Here is a 19,614-nt window from a genome sequence, read left to right as displayed (position 1 = left end):
CGTTATTGAGCCTTGGCTTGGTAAACAACAGAAATTCTTGGTTTTGCATTTGCTTGTTACACATGGCCTGACTTTGGTGTCATTTTTTGTGTCCCAGATACATTTCCACCCAAAAGGACAAAGTGGGGACTCTACTCCTCCCCCACACAAACCCTTCACTACCTTTTCACCAACTCTATTCTCTAATAAAGTCACTTTTACAAACATATTTTTATTTCTAATAAATTGTTACATTTATTTGTTTGTTTGTTTGTTTTGAGACAGATTATCACTCTGCTGCCCAGGCTGGAGAGCAGTGGTGCAATCACTGCTCACTGCAACCTTGACCTCCAGGGCTCAAGCAGTCTTCCCACCTTGACCTTCTAAGCAGGGGGACTGCAGGTGCATGCCACCACACCCAGATAATTGTCTTTTCTGATTTTTAGTTGAGACAAGGTCTCACTATGTTGACCAGGCTGATCTCAAACTCTTAGGCTCAAGGAATCTTCACTCCTCAGCCTCCTATTACCTTTCTCAGAGCACCTTCTACTCTTTGTTTTATTTTGCAGTGTTATATTCTGATCACCTTCAAGCCAAACCCAAAACAAACAGTTATTGTAAGTATTTTTTCTTACATTTCTGGACATTTTCCTCTTTCTGTCCCCTAAATATTATATAAACAAAGTTCATATTAGGAAAGCACTCCAAACTTGCTCATTACTCACAGTTCAGTTTTCTCTCCCTCTCTATAAATTGCTTTGCCATTTTTATTCTGTTTCCCCAGCAATAACTCCTTCCAATTTGTCAAACACCTTCATCTTACTTCTTATCTTTCTCATTGCAAAACATTTGAAACCCTTTGTGTAAGAGACACCAGATAAAAATAAGTTGAATGGCGTCTACATGAATGGTACAGTGACATTTAGCTCATGGAGCATATGTGGGAAAGTTGAAGTGCCAGCTTCTTCAGATCTCTCTGTTTTTTCCTCAAATCCTTATGAAGAAACTAATGAATGGCAAGAAAGTGTAATTAAGGTTCTTGTCTAAAATATATTAATAATTTCTTATCATGGATGCATTATTCTCTCCCAAAAAAGAAAGGGACAAAGATGTGGTATTACACTATTTTTCAGGAAAATCAATCTGAGACTCCCAAGTTTTGTTCTGAAAGGGATAGAAAGATCTCTTCAGTCCTGGTCTGAATGCTGCCCACCACCACTGCCATAGATTTGGAAAAAGCTTCCCACAGGCTGAGTCTGGACCGGGAAGGAATGCCAGTGACATTGACCTTGAGCCCAACCTAAGAAATGGATCTCAGAATGAAGCCTTAAGTAGAGAAATTACATGCCAAGTGTTATTAAGTACTTCTGTGATTTCATAGAGTCTTAAACTTGATATTAAGAGTCACATTTCTCTTGTTTTGGGAAAAAATATACCACTGAAAACATCTCAGTCTTGCAAAGTCAAGCTGAGTGCCTGTACTGGAATGAAGGGGTACAGATATGGGGAGCTGAAAGTTTTGTCTTCATCAGTGGCAGAGTATGACTCCACATGGATTACTTTGACTTTTAATTTTGCTTCCTGTGTCCACAGGGAAGCATTGGCAGGGGCAAGGGTCAGAAGAGGGCAGTACATACACATCTGCAAAAGTGTGGTAGGTCAGGGCAGAGGAGAAAGAAGGGAAGATAGTCCTCGTGATCCCCCAAGAATAGCTGAAATCATGGTCCCCGGGGACAGTGGTATTTGAGAGCCAGTTGTAGAGGTGGAAGTGCACTATTTCTGCATTGAAATTTCTATATGTTACACGTAAGCCTTTAGTTCAGCTTGGTTAAGCACCATCACTGGTGTCAGCCATGGTTGGTGGGGGGATGACGTATGTTTTTTCCACAGTGGGGGTGAAGTAGTCTGGAAGGGTGTCCATAGGAGGAAAAGATTATCAGAAGAAGAGTAAACAGAGTAAGAGAAAGCAAGAAGCAATTAGAATGCATCTTCACAATATGTTGCCGTTCCCAGAGGATTTGCACGATGACTTGCAGGGGTCAAGGAGAGAAACTGACAGATTTCCTGCAGCTGTGGAGGATGGGAACTCAGCTTGTGTTCCTCAACTTAAAAAAGTGACACAGTGTTGGAGAAGCGAGGGCATTCAAATTGTACACACAAAATCTTTTGTTTGTAAGGCAATGGGTTCCTTTCTCCGATCTTTACTCTTAGAGATTTGATATTTGGAGATATATTGCTCTTCTGATAACCCTGAATATCTGCTTTACTCTCTCACGGTCTCAACTCCAAGCAGAATTTTATCTGTTTCTGTGTTTCTATAATACATGTTTGGATTCAAAATACAGTCAAATCCCTCAGGGACAAATTCAAAGGAGAAAAGGGGAAGGTGGAGGGGAGGGAGAAAATAAAGAAAACTAAAGACAGAGAGAGAAGACCACGGGGAGTTGGAGGAAAGTGTGGTAGGTTGAACTACTGCTTAGGCTAAGCTATGCAGCACTGATTTTCTTAGTATCTTCTGGAGTTAAGCGATTGCTGACATCTAATCTAACCCATTGCCACCAAACTGCCACAGGACAGTGATGCGATCCTGAGAGAGAACCTTTGTATTAGGCAGCATCATTATCCAGAAACCAGAGGGGACTGATTTAAAATGTCACTCCCAAAAAATAGGCACTGTCAGGCAAAGTAGGACAGTCACAAATGGGCACAGGGAAGTATGCCTCCTCTTTACACATCTAAGCATACTCACCAATTTACATACAGGAAATGGTCTAGATTGTTCCATCTCTAACAGTTAGCTAATATTTACTGAGCACTTACTAAGTGCCCAGTCTTGGGGACTTACCTACATCATCTCATCCTCCACCGACGACCACCAAGGGAAGTCGGTGCTATTATTATCCACATTTTAAATGAGCAAACTGAGATACAAAGAGGTTCAGAAGCTTGTTCAAGGTCACAAATCATATGGTAAAGAACAGAGATTTGTACACAGGCTACACTACTGACAGCCATGACTTCACCTCTCATGCTTTCTTACCATCTCCTCTCATGCTTTCTTTTCCTACCTATGATTTTTCTCTTCCTCTGCTGCCCCTCTTACTCTCCTAGCAGGAGCCTTACTCATGTCAGAAGTCTCCAGTTTTTAAATATCCTCGCCTACCCCAAGTGGCTGAGGCAGAGGACAGTACTCCTTATTATCTACATCTGAATGTACTCTATCCTGCTGCAACTTTCCCTCTGCAGGGCTTCTGGGTGACACTCAGCCACCTTCTGATCCTCTTCCATCTTTAACCAGTCTGATGTGCTCAGGGGATGAAAATCCACTTTAGTAGATCTTAAATTTGAAAAGCAAAAGGCATTGTTTGAATTCTTTCTCAAACAGTCGTTCTCTAGATAAGTCCATTTATTTAAGCACTTTTGATCTCTATTTTCTCATCTGCTAAATGGAACTGGTATAATGCCTACTGCATAAAGCTGTCATATGGAACAAAAGAAACGAAACAGGAAAAGTGCACAGATGTATCCAATATAAATTATCATATCTAAATAAGCTTTAGATATGATTATTATTATCATCATAACTTATTAGGGAAGGTTTTTTTTTTTTTTTTTTTTTTTGAGACGGAGTCTCACTCTGTCGCCCAGGCTGGAGTGCAGTGGCCGGATCTCAGCTCACTGCAAGCTCTGCCTCCCGGGTTTACGTCATTCTCCTGCCTCAGCCTCCCGAGTAGCTGGGACTACAGGCGCCCGCCACCTCGCCCGGCTAGTTTTTTGTATTTTTTAGTAGAGACGGGGTTTCACCGGATTAGCCAGGATGGTCTCGATCTCCTGACCTTGTGATCCGCCCGTCTCGGCCTCTCAAAGTGCTGGGATTACAGGCTTGAGCCACCGCGCCCGGCCTATTAGGGAAGGTTTTTAATCCTCGTTTAGTAGAGGAAGAAACTGAGAACCAGAAGGGAGGTCTTGCCTCAAATTAAACAACTAGTGCACGGCAGAGGTCAAAACAAAGCAGACATTTCTTTGTACAAGCATTACCTGAACACTTACTACATGCTAGGCTCTGCAGTACATGCCGCGGACACAGATTAATTTGCACAATGCGACCTTTTATTAAAATGGATAATTCTGGTATGGCCTATCTCTCTAAATATTCATGAATATTCCCAAAAGAAAAAAATGCCAAGGATCCTAGAGAGATGAATTGTCATCCTACGGTCAAATGACAGATGATATAGACAGTGTCTACAAAATAAATAATAACTCAGACACCTAAGCTGTTACCCATTCCTTTCCACTCTGCTGCCTTCAGCTGAGTGTAATTAGAAAAGTGTATCTCTAGAAAACTAACACTCATTATACAATGTATTCTAGCATCAACCATAAATTATTTTCTTCATCGGTGCAGGAAATTGGGTGTTGACTGTGTTTAAGTTAGAAAAAAGAGTTGATTCAAATTCTACATGAGAATATCATTTAGAGAGTGAGGGCTTGGTAAAAAGAGCCACAGACTAAGATTTTATAAAACATCGTTCTAGTCCAGCCAGCTCTTCACTATGCTATGTTGAATGGCCACAGTTTCACTTCTGGTGCAAAGAGAGTGTATGTATAGTTGGGGAGGGTGTGGATCAGACAGCTGGCAGTGGAAAGGTGGCCAGGAGGCTTATATGTTGCCTTTCCTGCAGGCACTGTCTTTGTAATAATTTTATTTTGATTTTTTTGTTTTAAGTTCCTGGAGGAGTCACCACTTAATAGAGAGTGTTTATACACAAAGAATGAAAAGGATGAAAGAGGACTCATCCATGTCCACTGGAAGATATTGTTCTCAGGATTCCTGGGCTGAGGCTCAGATTTCCGGAAAAAGAGCAGAAATAATGAGAGGTGGCTGGAACCATCACAGCTCCATGGGTAAACCAACCTTTCTCTCTCCTATTACCACTCTCTCCTATTACCACTTCCAGTTGTGGCCCTGCAGATATGGTTTTGAATAGGTGGGAATGAGGCAGCAAGCAGAGATAAAGTGGAAAAAAGTTGACTCCAGACTACACAAGACAAAGGAGAGGATAAAAAAATCAAAATGTGACAGAGATTGGTATCTTGGGAGTGAGAGGTCATTATTAATAATAATAGTAGCTTCCATTTCCAGTGTCTACCATGTGCCAAGTATTGTTCATAAGTTGTTCTAATACTTATAGCAAGTTAAATACTACATCAGAGAGGTTAAGTAAATTATCCAAGGGTAAACAGTAAATATTGGAGCTGAGAGATAAAGTCATGTCTATCTATCTTTAAAATCTATGCACTTTTTACATGCTATGCTGGGGTATGGCTATGGAAGGATATAGAAAGCTGAGAATATTTACATCAGCTAATGCCTATATTCAAAACTCAAATTACTCAGTTTCCTCCTCTATATAATAAAGAGATTTTAGTCACATTTGGAAGCATGATTTTGATCAAACTTAACATCTTCTAACATCTGCTTTGGCAAAGCACACATCATAATAACTCAAAAGTAACCTCATTTAATTCTCAGTGAATTAAACTCCTATGCAATAAACAGGATAAATAAGATAAGCCCAAGAGCCTTGGTAAGATTCTGCAATTTGAGATAAATAAGTGTAAGTATAAAAAAATTTTAGTTTCTTGAGAGTTATGAAGCTTAAGAGCTAAAATGCAGTTTGATCTTTATGTGGAGTGGTCCAACAATAAATTATTGAAGGGAATAGCTGGGAGGATTTTTTTTTTTTTTTTTTTTTTTTAATTTATTTATTATTATTATACTTTAAGTTGTAGGGTACATGTGCATAACGTGCAGGTTTGTTACATATGTATACTTGTGCCATGTTGCTGTGCTGCACCCATCAACTCGTCATTTACATCAGGTATAACTCCCAATGCAATCCCTCCCCCCTCCCCCCTCCCCATGATAGGCCCCGGTGTGTGATGTTCCCCTTCCTGAGTCCGAGTGATCTCATTGTTCAGTTCCCACCTATGAGTGAGAACATGCGGTGTTTGGTTTTCTGTTCTTGTGATAGTTTGCTAAGAATGATGGATTCCAGCTGCATCCAAGTCCCTACAAAGGACTCAAACTCATCCTTTTTTATGGCTGCATAGTATTCCATGGTGTATATGTGCCACATTTTCTTAATCCAATCTGTCACTGATGGACATTTGGGTTGATTCCAAGTCTTTGCTATTGTGAATAGTGCTGGGAGGATTTTTTAAGGTCATTTTTTTCTCATGCATCTACTTCACCTTCTTGCCCTCAAGTAATCTTCCAGTCTCTGCTTAAATGTGTTCAGAAATGAGGAACTCATCATGTTTGGAAACTTCTTGCATTGAGCTCAACTCTGTAAATCATGGAGAATATAATGCCTAATTTTTTTTTATTTGAGAAATGCTATTCATTTGGCACTGTCTCTGGGCTCCTGACAAGCTGAAATAAAGGGGAGAAAAGACTCAAACATTTTCGTGGAATATTTTCAACATGACATATAATCAGAATAATTAATGCAAGTGCAAATGTGATATTAGTTTCTGGAAACGTTTATCTTATGAAATGAATCATAATTGCAATGGCAAGACTTGACATTAAAAGAAAAGGATAAAAAGTCTTTCTTTCTTTCTTTCTTTCTTCCTTCCTTCCTTCCTTCCTTCCTTTCTTTCTTTTTCTTTCTATTTTGATAGGATCTAACTAACTCACTTGGCATTAGAAATATCATGACATTTATCAAACATATTCTTTTTAGACTCTACCTTTTAAAAAGGTGGTTGTTTGAACAAATTGATTTGGTGGAAAGGAGGCATTAAATGTAGTCAAATGGCTGGTCTTATAAACAAAAAATACTTGGAGGATGTAGAAGAAATGAATGTCCTGTGTACATTGCTGGATCACAGGCTACGCATCTCCCCATATCATTACAATATACTCTATGATGCCCCACCCCCAATTCTCCTCTATAACCTCATATCTTATCACCCTCCATCCACATTATTCTTGAATTTTCAATCAGCCTGAATTATTTCTAGTTCCCATACTTCATACTCTTGCCTTCCCCACTCCTGACCACTGATCTGTTCTCCACAGCAGTCAGTGTAATCTTTTAAAATGAAATGCAATCACGTCACTTCTCTGTCTAACCCTCAGTGGAAACGTATTAGGCTTAAGTTTGAGCCAAGGTCTTTAACCTTTGATTCATAGGACTCTGCACAATTGGGTTTTACCTTCATTTCCATTTCATCTTGCACCATGTTTCCTGGAGTTCCCTCCTCCACCCACACTGGCCTCTTGCGTGTGTCTCCTTCTTCCCTCAAACTCCAGGTCTTATCTCAGAAAGTATTCTTCCAAAGCACCCTGTCCTTCACCCATCTTAAAACTCATGTTCTGCATCTTAATAACCTGTATGCTCAACCCTCCCTCCTACTAAACTGAAATCCCTCTAAAGGTAGGGATCATGGTTTGTGCACTGCTGTATCATCAGACTGAGCTGAGTTCATTTGGCACTACCAGAGCTTCAAAAATTATTTAGACACAAATGATTGGGCTATAGAGTACAGTGCTGTCCAGTGATTATGAACTGGGATGCCAGCTGCTTTTAAAAAGTGTCTAAGGCTGGGCACAGTGGCTCACACCCGTAATCCCAGCACTTGGGGAGGCCGAGGGGGGGTGGATCACCCAAGGTCAGGAGTTCGAGACCAGCCTGACCAACATAGTGAAACCCCACCTTTACTAAAAATACAAAAATTAGACAGGTGTGGTGGTAGGTGGCTGTAATCTCAGCTATTCGGGAGGCTGAGGCAGGAGAATTGCTTGAACACAGGAGGCGGCGGTTGCAGTGAGCAGAGATGGCGCCACTGCACTCCAGCCTGGGTGACAGAGCAAGACTCCATCTCAAAAAAAAGAAAAAAAAAAAGTAAGTTTTACTTCTTAAAAAATGCATCTGTGCATGTGGCCGTAAGTATGTTTATATCTGTGTCAGAAGAAAACTCGTATTGACTGGAACGTGTACTCGACATTTTCCATGGGATCAGCACCAATGTCTACTACAAAGCAAAAGCAGGGAAGACGTTGCTCAGCATGTTTACAGGAAGATAGTCTGTGTGGTTCTGTTTCAACCAAATTGATCCATTTGTTGGGCATCACCTAGCTGCGCAGGATGTCTCCCAGAGATTAGCTGTGGTGTCTTCATTTGCTTTTGAATATGTGAATAGCTTTGGAAGTGCTTGGCAGGAGGTATCCTTTTCACATTCTCCTGAAGTAATAAAAACAGAAAAACCTTTTTAAGGAAGAATGTGATCAGAAATGATGTTTTCAAAATGAAAACTTGTTCTCAGTCCATACCACACTCTCTGAAGATTGTGCGTTCTATCTTGGGAATGGAGGCATGGGGTGGGCAAGTGGAGGCTGGTGCTGACGTGGCATTTGTGTTACATAAATCCTCTCTCCCAGAAAGAAGCTGTTAGACGGACCCCAGTGGATTAATGCTAATGTCTCTCCCAGGAGTTTGGAATTTGTATTTCAAAATGCTGGTCGTTTTTTCATTTTGTTTGAGTTGAGGAGATATAAGTTGAGGGGTTACAGGGCAACCATTTGACATCATGGGCGGGGAAAGAAGGAAAAGCCAGTCAGCCAAGGGAAAGAGTGAGATAAAAGACAGCAGCAGTGATGAAAGATGATATGGTTCCAGAGAGGCGGTGACAGGTCCACAGAAGAGAATGGGCCCTGGCTGCCTCGAAACACGTGATCTGTTTACTTATTTCCACCCTGTTTAAGACTAGACTGCTCATGCTTCTGCGATAGATTCCTGCTTTCTTCTAAGGTGCTTTCTTGACTTAATATAGTTTGAGCAGATTTTCCTTACTTGAAACCAAAAGTACTTACCTAGGCAAGGATTCTGTAGTAATACGGAGTCTCAAGGCCTTCAAAAGTGACTTTAAAAAATGTCAAAGAAAAAAATAGAACAGACATCTATAGGAATGTAAAGGACGGGAGACATTGGGTTGACAGGAGGTGATCTTTTGTTCAGCAAAACTGACATGGGAACCTACTATTCTTCTCTAGCCTAGAAAGACAACTGATACGCACAAGCTAGTCAGGCACAGTGGCTTGCACCTGTAGTCCTAGCTACTCTGGGGGACACTGAGGTGGAAAGATTGCTTGAGCCCAGAGTTTCAGTCTAGCCTGTGCAACATAGTGAGACCTTCATCTCTCCTAAAAAATTAAAAAGTAAAGTGCACAGACTGCCTGACCTGCTATTTGTTTCTCCAAATTGTCACAGAGATGTCAGCAGGTGACTTGAAAGCAGTGCTTCAAATTGTGTAGAAAAATCAAATTACTTATTCTTTATTTACTGGTTAAATTACTAAGAGAAGTACTTGTCTTTCAGGCCCAAATACTTCATTTTCCTGGCTAATCTTCACTATTTTTCATTCACAAAGGATTTTTGTTTTAGGCTCTAAAGTCAATTAAGGACACAAAGGTTTGCAGTAAATGAGGTGTGAAGATACTTGCACTCTCAGAAATAAACCCTAATGTCATGTGGATACAAAAGGCGTAATTGTAAAGTGGTAAATCTGCGTGCTTCACTTGGTATAGTAACCAGTTCTATGGTCTGGTCTCAGTGCTGTGTTCTAACATTTCGAGTGAATAGCGACATAATTGGCATAAGCATAAAACTAGGGTAACTATTTTTTAAAAAGAGTTATACTTAAAATGTATCCATGCAGTAAATTTAATGAAGATATAATGTACTTGCAATACTTCATAGTTAACCTTGTAATGCAGGCATTTGCTTATGAGGTTCTGTTAGCCCCACTTGTAAGTAGTTAACGCTGGTAATGGCATCAATAGTGACTGCTGTTAGTGGAGAGTATACTGTGTGCTGGGTTATGTGCAAAGGGCTTCATAGTTAGCTCACTCAAACCTTTCAACAACCTTTGAAGGTTTTAAAAACATAAGGTTAAAAAAAATAGTATATAGATAAGAGAAGTGAGCATTTATTATGTGGATCTGCACCAGCCTTCATTCTTAACAAACTACCACATTATGTAAAATGGATACAAGACGAGAAATTATGATAGCACCCGATCCATTTAAACAGGCTTTGGTTAGCTACCCTGATGGCAAATCTTGCAGGAATTGTCAGAAAAAAAATGGAGATTTCAAAGCGTAAAACTTCACTTCCAGGTAACAAAACTAGTGACTTTTCAGGGTCTCCTAGAGTTTCAGTCTCCTTTTTGAAAAGGTGTAATATTGAGTATTTTGTGGAGTTTTTCAAAGCTGATTTTATTTTTATTCCAATTAGATAAAAAAGGAAGGGAAATTTTGCTGTTGAAGGAGTTCCTCAGAGTCATAACTTTATTGACTTTGGTAATAAGCAAAAACATAGCATTCATATATAAGGTACTTATAATGTTTATCTCTCTCAGTGTTTACAAGGGTGTCCACTAATGTGTGTGTGGTGGTGGTGGGAGGGCGGGTCTAGATGGAAAAAGATACCTAAATTATAGTCTTCCTGATATGGTTTAGCCCTGTGTCCCCACCCAAATCTCATCTCAAATTATAATTTCCAGGTGTCAAGGGAGGGACGTGTAATCCCACGTGCCAAAGGCGGGAGGTGATTGGATCATGACAGCATTTTCCCCCATGCTGTTCTCCTGATAGTGAGTTCTCACAAGATCTGACGGTTTTATAAGTGTTTAACAGTTTCTCCTTCACATGCTCTCTCTCTCCTGCTGCCTTGTGAAGAAGGTGTCTGATTTCCCTTCTGCCATGATTGCATATTTCCTGAGGCCTCCCCAGCCATGAGGAACTGTAAATCAATTAAACCTCCGTTGTTTGTAAATTGCCCAGTCTTGGACAGTATCTTTATAGCAGTGTGAAAACCGACTAATACACTTGCATTTGGCTTTAATTTAGTAGGTATACCTGAACAATCACATTACTTCTATTTCCCCATTTCTCTCAGTTGCAAACTTGAAATTTGAAAGTGCATAGTCTTGTTATAAGAATCAAAATGCAAAGTACTGATATTATATACTTAATCTTGATATTTTTTCCCCACATGGAGTGAGGATCATTCACAAACCACTGGAAATTTCTATTGAGAGGATTTCCAAAGTGTTTTTTCCCTGTGCCACCTCCCCCAACTCAACTTGCCACCCTTGCCTTAGACCTTCAGAAAGCATTATTTGATAGGGAAACTGCACTTTCTTTAGAGGGTTAATGGAAACTTTTGTAACATAAAATTGGACTAATGTGATTGAAATAAATGGAGCATTTAAATCAATAACAACAACTCATTAGAACAGCTGGTAATTAACCTTTCATCTCTGCAAAGAATTATTTAGACAGCAAGGCAGAGCAGCATCTTGTATACAAGTGTGTGTTAGTAGAAAACCTGTTGGTCCAAACACTGTTTTAATCATGAGTTGGAAATATGAAATGGAGCATAATTTAATTTTGAAGCTGATGCTTTTCAGATGCAAAACTTCCAAAGGTGACTGGAGATAACAATGCAGCATCTTCTCTTTACATAGCCATGCTCTTCTCTAGATTACAATGGTTTTTATAAACATAATTTATTTTGCTCTGAATGACTTGGACAAGAAGAAATAGCTTTTGAGAAATGTGAAATATGTCTTTTTAAATGTAAAAAGACGTAAGTACTCTTCCAAGGAAGGAACAAGGGAAGGAGTTACGATTTTTCTCAGATCAAATAACCACCAAACCATTAGATAGGTCTTGGTGGTTTTTTGTTTTGTTTTCATTTGTTTTGTTTTCAGAGACAGGGTCTCACTCCTTTGCCCATGCTGGAGTGCAGGGGTACGATCATAGCTCACGACACCATGTCCGGCTAATTAAACAACAAAAAAATTCGTAGAGATGGGGGTTTCACTACATTGCCCAGGTTGGTTTCAAACTCTTGGGTTTAAATGAACCTCTTGCCTTTGCATCCTAAAGCACCGGGATTACAGATTTGAGCCACTGTGCCTTGCCAGTTGGTGTTATTGATTATTTATCTGCCACCTCTCAGGAGATCTCAACAGAGTTCAAGTTATTTGAATTAAGCTAGACTTTAACAAAGGCAATAGATCTTTAGCATAAATCTAATAGCATAGCCTCACCAATATATAAAAACTGGTATAACCCTTCTAAGGGAAATCGTAGGACAGATAACATTCTTCAGTCATTTGTTCACTCAGTAAAATTATTGAAGACCTAATACGTGTGTAGCACTTTATAAGACACTAGAAGAACACAATAACAACTTACCTATTTTCTAAACTCAAGGAATATAAAAGCTAATAAAAGATACAGGCAATTCATAATTGCCATAATAGTTAATCACTGGATCAAAGTAGAATCATATAAAAAAGAACATGCCATTCAGTCTTAGAACGTCAGGAATGGCCACTTGTAAAGAGCATCAGTTAAGCCAAGACCTAAGGGGTGAGTAGGAGTTGCCAGAGCAAGAAGGGAGGCATGACTTTGTGCTTAAAAGAATATAAAATGCAATAAAAATAAGAGAAAAATGTGAAGCTACAAGTACTTCCATCTAGCAAGAGCTGAGTTCAATAAAGTGAGAGCACAGAGCTGAGGCAGAAGAGATGAGTAACAGTCATATCATAAAGCACTTCATGTGCCCTATGAAGATATTTAAGATTAGGCTCACCTACTTTATTCTATACTCTCGAGTCTCTGCCCCTTAGCCCCTTTCTGGGTAATTTTAGCTATGTCTTTAGGTGGCAGATATATTTTACAAAGCCATTCTCATATCTTGCCTAGAGCCATGCTATCAAATTCACCTTGCCACGTGTTTGACTTAGCACCTCTGTATCCTATAGTTGGCACCCAACTGTTTCAAGCTTGCCAAAGTGGTTTTATTTCCAGTGTTGTCCATTCTTGATCCATTGGGGTAATCAAGTCTTCCTTGGTTGTGTCCTAGTCATTTTAGGGTGGTAAAATATCACTAGTTCATGAATGTATCAATGTCACTAAAAATTTTTCCCAATGGCTGGTGGAAATCATTCATTAAAAACAAGCCAAGAATGGACACTTTTCTGATAGAAGCTAAAACAAAATGTACCATAAAGAAAATGCATCAGATTCAGTAACCATCAGGGTATAAAATCCCGCCCTAGTAGAGAAGAACAGTTATACCTCCTTATGATTTATAAACCAATTGCAACTGGTAGCGTTTGAAAACTTTCTTTTGCATTAAAAATATGATATCATAAGATGGTTTTAGACCAATCACAATTCTTATAAAATTTTGTGTATGAAGATATTACCTGAAGGGGTCAATTAATTAGGCTAGGTCTAACTATCATTTTCGTTTTCTTGAAATGAGCAATTAGGAAGGTAAATTCTTTATATTTTATCCAAAGGATGGGAAGCAAGTTAGAAGAAAAGAAAGAAGGTCTGATAAAAGCATTATGATTTTCTCTGAATGGCATTTTCATAATTCCCATTGTAAGTAGGTGATGGAAAATTTCAGCAAAATTATTCAAGCCTTCTTCATTCTTACAATTATAGAAAGGGTATACTACTTCAGTCAGTCTTAAAAGTCTTCCCCTCTGCTGCATTTGATTTGAATATGCATAAATTATATGTCCTTTGTCACTTTAACATTTTCATGTTTCTTGCTTTTCTTGAACACAGCTAGGGTAAGGGTGGAAGAGTCATTCATTGTAACAATACATTTTGAATTGTGCATAAATGTTTAATATTGAATAGCCAAAAAATAGGGATTAATAAAGCCTTTATCAACATAGAGGAAATGTTCAGTGAAATGTTATTATTAGTTACAATAGCCATGCTGCTATTTGGAGAACACTGTGATAAATTCCTCACAACAATCCAGTTGGCAGAGTCATTTTAACTCCACTTACGAATGAGGAAATTGTGTAGAGAGATTAAGTATTTCTCAGGTCACACAGAATGTCAGAACTTGGTTACCTCATAACCCAATCTATTCTGTCTTCTTTCTGGAAAAACACTCAGAGGAGATTTCCCAGCTTTCCTTTTCAGTTGATTGTGGCCATGTTACTGAGTTCTAACCAAAAGTCACTCTTGAGGATTGAGGAGTCCCACTTCCAGGCTTAACTCATAATAATGTCCCAATGGACAATTATCTATGCTTCTTCCTCTGTCTACCATAAACTTTGAAAGCTATGTTTGAGAATGGCAAAACCACAAGGCAGACAGAGCCTGAGTTCCTGAAGTGCCACTAACCAATCAGAGTACTTTTATTCAGGTCTTTTCATAAAAAAACAGAGATATCTATTTTATGAAACCACTGAGATTTAGGGGTTTATTTATTACAGCAGCTAGGGTCATCCTAACCAATACATAGAACTAGTAACTAGAAGAGACAGAATTTGAATTAAGGTATGCCTTCCCAAAGCATATACTCTTAGCCACTTCTCAGCTATCAGATGATATAATACCTCCAATATGCTGCTTCTGGGGTTGTTATAAATAGACATTATGCTGGAAACTGATTCCTTGAAGCATTTGCAAAATATTTCCCAAGCCTCAGGCTCAATGCTAGTTCCATCCAGAAGGTTGGTTTTTTTTTTGTTTTTTTGTTTTTTGTTTTTTTTTGTTTGTTTGTTTTTAATTCTCTCTCTCTCTAGGTGCTATCATTTGAATGTGGTTTGTCCCCAACAAAACTCAGGTTGAAATTTAATTGCCAGAGTAATGCTGTTGAGAGGCAGAGTCTTTAAGATGTGATTAGGTTGATAAGATGGATTAATGTCTTTCTTGTGAGACTAGATTCATTCCTGCTAGACTAAGTTAGTTTTTGTTAGAATTTTGTTAGAAACATTGTGCCTTCTGTTTTGTCCCTTTCACATGCCTACTTCTGCTTCTGCTTCCCTGCCATATTATGACACAGCATGAGATCCTCACCAGAAGCCACCGGATGCAATTGCCCAATCTTGAACTCCCCAGCCTACAGAACCGTGTGCTTAATTAACCTTTTGTCTTTATCAATCATCCAGTCTTTGGTATTCTGTTATATCACATGCTTAATGCATTACAAAATGGAGTAATGATAATTACCTAATGGCTGCCTGCTTGTTTATGAAAATGTGCTTGCTGATTTAGTGATTTCATTGATTAAGATCATTTTTAATAACTGCCCCCTAAAAATACAAATTATTTGCACATCGCTGACTGAACACAAGCAATTATTTATCATCTAGTGCTATGGAACTTAGGAAATTAAATGTGCGTTGGAATTCGACAAAATAAAGGGGAAATAAATTTCTATCTCTGGATGCATTCATGATTATTGAAGATGATAAAAATTATCATCAAGATGAAATGATCAACCTCATTTTTTCTAACACTTTGGTCTGAAAGACTTTGTGGAAATCCATCTTGTCAGCATCACAAAAATGAGTTGTGGTTGGTGGAACTGATGTATTCTGATATCACAGTTAGTGCCTTTCAACCACTCAATCCCCCTGAACTCCGAGTAAAGTAATCTGCCAGAGGGGTTCAGGAATAAAAGCTGTATTTACAAGGCCATTGATAGAGCCATTTTGTTAGGGTTTAAGCTATGTATTAAATGAGAAGAGAATATCTTGTCACTCTAAGGTAATGTGCTGTTTTAAACTGCACTATGAAAATTCTTTGATTATTTCAACAGAACTAAAACTAGGTAAATAGTCTCTAACTTTTGTTTAAATATACTGGGAAGAAAGAAGATCCTTCTATCTAAGAAAATCTTCTCCATCTGCTTTTTGGTGTTTGAAGTTTTTCAATAAGTTATAACGTCAAAATCTCAAGACATAAAAATCCCCTTTGGGTGGGAAATACAGGAACTAAAATTTAAGCTACTTGAAAATGATCTGTATCCTAGATTTTCTCTAGAGCAGATTGTGATCAGCAAGAAGAAGGGCGATAGTTCACTGTCACAAAAAGAGCAAAAAGTTCAGAAAGAAGAAGTGGGGAGCTCTCCCAAAATTAATTTTCTCCCACTTTACTCTGCCATGAGCCAGTTTGGTAATCAAATTTTATCTAGATGAATGTATGCATAAAGCAGAAGGAAAATTCAATAGCATCTTTTGGTCATGGCTATGTTCCATAAACATATTTTCACATCCCTAATATACTTAGAGCCAAAGAATCTAACTATAAAAGCTTTTAAAAAGCTTCAAATTGGTAGGAATAATTCATTTACAAATGTATCTGGTGGTAACTGTCTCCTTTAAATCCCATTTTCATGGTATATGTGTAGGTCTTGTTTTGAATATGCAAAGTACTTTGAATTAAATTTCACTGTGCTTATTAATCACATCGAATATTAGCAATGGAGCCTCAAAATAACCGTGCCTCCGAGAGAATGGCTTTTTCACAGCTTCCCAAAGTACATTAATTATTAAAATATAGCATGAGAAATTATTCCTCCATGTTCACCTATGTAATATTTCAAAATTGGTATCTTACTGACTGACGTATTTTGCACTAGCTGTGTTCTTATCAACCTAATTCCCTTTTCACTGGAAAAAGAAGTGACTGAAAAGATAATGAAAATAAATTAAGGTGCATTTATCTTAGGTCATGTAAGTGTTTCATATTCCTTATTTTTGAGGGACTACATGACGGCAATAGCACAGATGGGTAGAGGAATGGGATGAAGCTTTTTTTCTCTTCAAGGGAAGCATTTCTCACACCTATCCTTTATAAACCAAGAAGAGAATAGAATTGGTCAGATTCTGGAACCTTCGTTGCACATAGTTTCCTAGGATATAGGATCACTATATCAGAAGAGCAGCACGTAGAACAGTTACCTTCCTCTCCTCTTTCTTACACCTATCCTTATAAACCAAGAAGAGAAGAGAATTTTGTCAGATTTTGGAATGTTTGTGGCACAGGGTTCCCTAGAACATAGGGTCACTATATCAGAAGAGCAGTACGTAGATCAGTTACCTTCTTCTCCTTTCCTTTCTCTGATCTCTTCTGCTATGACAATAGGAGGCAGAAAACTAGAGGCTGAAGATGAGGGTTTGGGATTAGGAAAAAGGAGTGCCCCCTTGTGCCTTTACTGTAAGGCAAAGTTATGCTTAAATGGAAAGTTTCACTTCTAGAGTTTAAGCCCATCTTAAAGGGATGCTTGAATTGTTTGTTTGTTTGTTTTTGTTTTGTTCCAGCTTGTAGTTTTACTGGAAAACTCACAGAGAGGAAGGAAGGACGTAACTTGGGTCAGGAATATTTTATTCCAGGATCTCTTGACAAAAATACCATCTAATAGCTACCTCCTACCCCACAACAACCCATAGGATGCCACATTCACGTCTTACAGTTTATATAAATAAATGAAAGTAGTACTGATTGCACTGATAAGATTCGAATTTGACAAAGCAACAGATAAAAGGGGTATTATACTTTTAGCGGGTTTGAAAGTTCAAGAAATAAATAATAAATTCTATATATAGATTGTTGCCTTGGATTTCTACCAGCTGGATTTCTAGAAAGCAGTCATACTCCCAAGTTCATTGTTATCACAGAGAAAATCAGTAGCCTTTGTAGATTTCATTTAGTCCCATTTTATAACCAAATAATACTCCCAAATCTCTTAGCTATAAGATTGAAGAGAATAATCATGGTTTAGGTAAGTAGAAAAAGTTTGTTTTTCTCCTTTTCCACTGGACAGGTATGAATTTACCTAGATTTGTCATTATTGCATTAATTTGTTTTGGTGTTTGACAAAGCAGTAAAGAACAAGGTACCAGTATAGCAGGTTACTGATGTCAGTCTTCATGGATGGGAATTTGAAAATTGTGCCATTTCCTGCCAAATCGTTGCCACTTAAAACTAAAGGACTGAAAAATTTTTAAGATAATACAACTTCCCCTCCATTTTTCCTGAATCTCAAACAATAAAATCTATTACATAAAGTATTTAAGTGGTACAGGGAGAAATTAATAAAATTAAATTAAATAGCCCTTTTTTTTTAAATGTTCTATGTTGTTTAATGAAGAGCATAGAAAAGGAAATAGCCACAAGAAGAGACATGAGAAAGATACAGATTAATAGAAGCAGAGATTCCAAATAAGATAACCAGGAGAAACATGACCCTCACAAGAAACCAAAAAGATAGTGAGGAAGACACTGAATTTTTCACCATACAATACTTGGGACTCCAGCTCTATGTCAAAAGCCAAGGATCAAGATAATTTCAGCAGGCTGAAAGGCCTTGCTCCTCCAGGTGCCTGACACTAGGATTATTGGTACACAGTGCCAACATCCCTTTGCGGTGCTTAGTTAAAGATGTTACATAATGGAACATTGATTTTCATGTCAAACCTTAAAAGTAGTTGTCAGGAACATCTGGCTACCAGGGACAGGATCTAAAATCAAGCAGGTGACATTGACAAGAGGGTGAGAAAGTAGTCTGAGACCTGGTTAGAAGCTTGGCTTTCCATTATATACTTACGTAGCTGCAAGCAAATAATCTACTATCGTTGTGCTTCACTTTCCTCTCAAATGGGATAACAGGATTACCTACCAAAGGGTTGTGGTAAAGGTTAAATGAGATAATACATAAGGAACACTTATGGAGTTACTTACACAGAGATAGAACTCAATGACCAAGTCCCCACTCTGCCCCGATGACTGTGATATTAAGGACATAGGGAGGTTTTCTAATCAAATCATTTCCCCTTGTAAAGATGGAAAAACTGAGGTGTAGAAACAATTGAGGCTATTATGAGTAAGGTAGAGATTAAACAAGGCTATTTGTTTGAACCTTACATCACAAAGAAGTCACATGAGCTACATAGCAGAAATGTGTGTAGTGGCAGTAAGGATTTCAGAAGCCCAGCCCTCGGACCTGTGCCTGAAACGTCCACCATACGATTTGTGCCTGAAACTACCGACACCTTTCCCCCCACTCCCTCACAAAAACCAAAGGGTAGGAGTGTCTGCTGGAGCTAGCAGGCCATGGGGAAAAAGACCTGTTTCAACAGTAAAGCAGAAGGTTACTTCAAGCTGCTTGGTAAATCCCCAGGCTCTTCCCAAAGGGGAAAGCTGAGAAGGCCTCCTATTTGATGCTCCAATTCCTAGGTGAAAGAAAAAAGTATCTCCCAGCTTCATCATTGCTCAAGGTGAGTTGAAATAGGACGACTCACAGGCAGCTGTATTTACTCTCCTGTGCTGTTCCCAACTGCACGGGGTCACGCGGTGCAGTCTTACTGTCAGTAGCCCAGAGAATGCTCAGTGAAGTTCCTACTGATTGTTAAACCTTTTTTTTTAGTGTGGCAGGCAGTAATTACCATTGTGAGGCATAAGACTATCTCTCTCTTTTTCTTAATACAAGGGATACGAATAGTCTCTTGTTCATCTTGATCGTCTTCTGGCTTTGACACTGAGAATGGAGGCTCTGGGGACAATGAAACATGTCTTTGTACTCTCAGTCTGTGTCTTTAAGAAAAAAAAATTGCAATAGAAACATACTAGGTTGGTACAAAAGTTATTGTGGTTTTTGTTATTAAATGTAACTATCAAAAACTGCAATTACTTTTGCAGCAACTGAATAATTCAACGTGTCTGAATCTATTAGGCTACATCCTAGCATTAGAACATGTTTCAGAACTTGTAGCTCTCAAACTCACACCTGA

The sequence above is a fragment of the Macaca fascicularis genome, chromosome 6, assembly GCF_037993035.2.
Source record: "Macaca fascicularis isolate 582-1 chromosome 6, T2T-MFA8v1.1".
Lineage (NCBI taxonomy): Eukaryota > Metazoa > Chordata > Mammalia > Primates > Cercopithecidae > Macaca > Macaca fascicularis.
The sequence above is the reverse complement of the archived record's forward strand: the minus strand, read 5'-3'. Positions refer to the sequence as shown.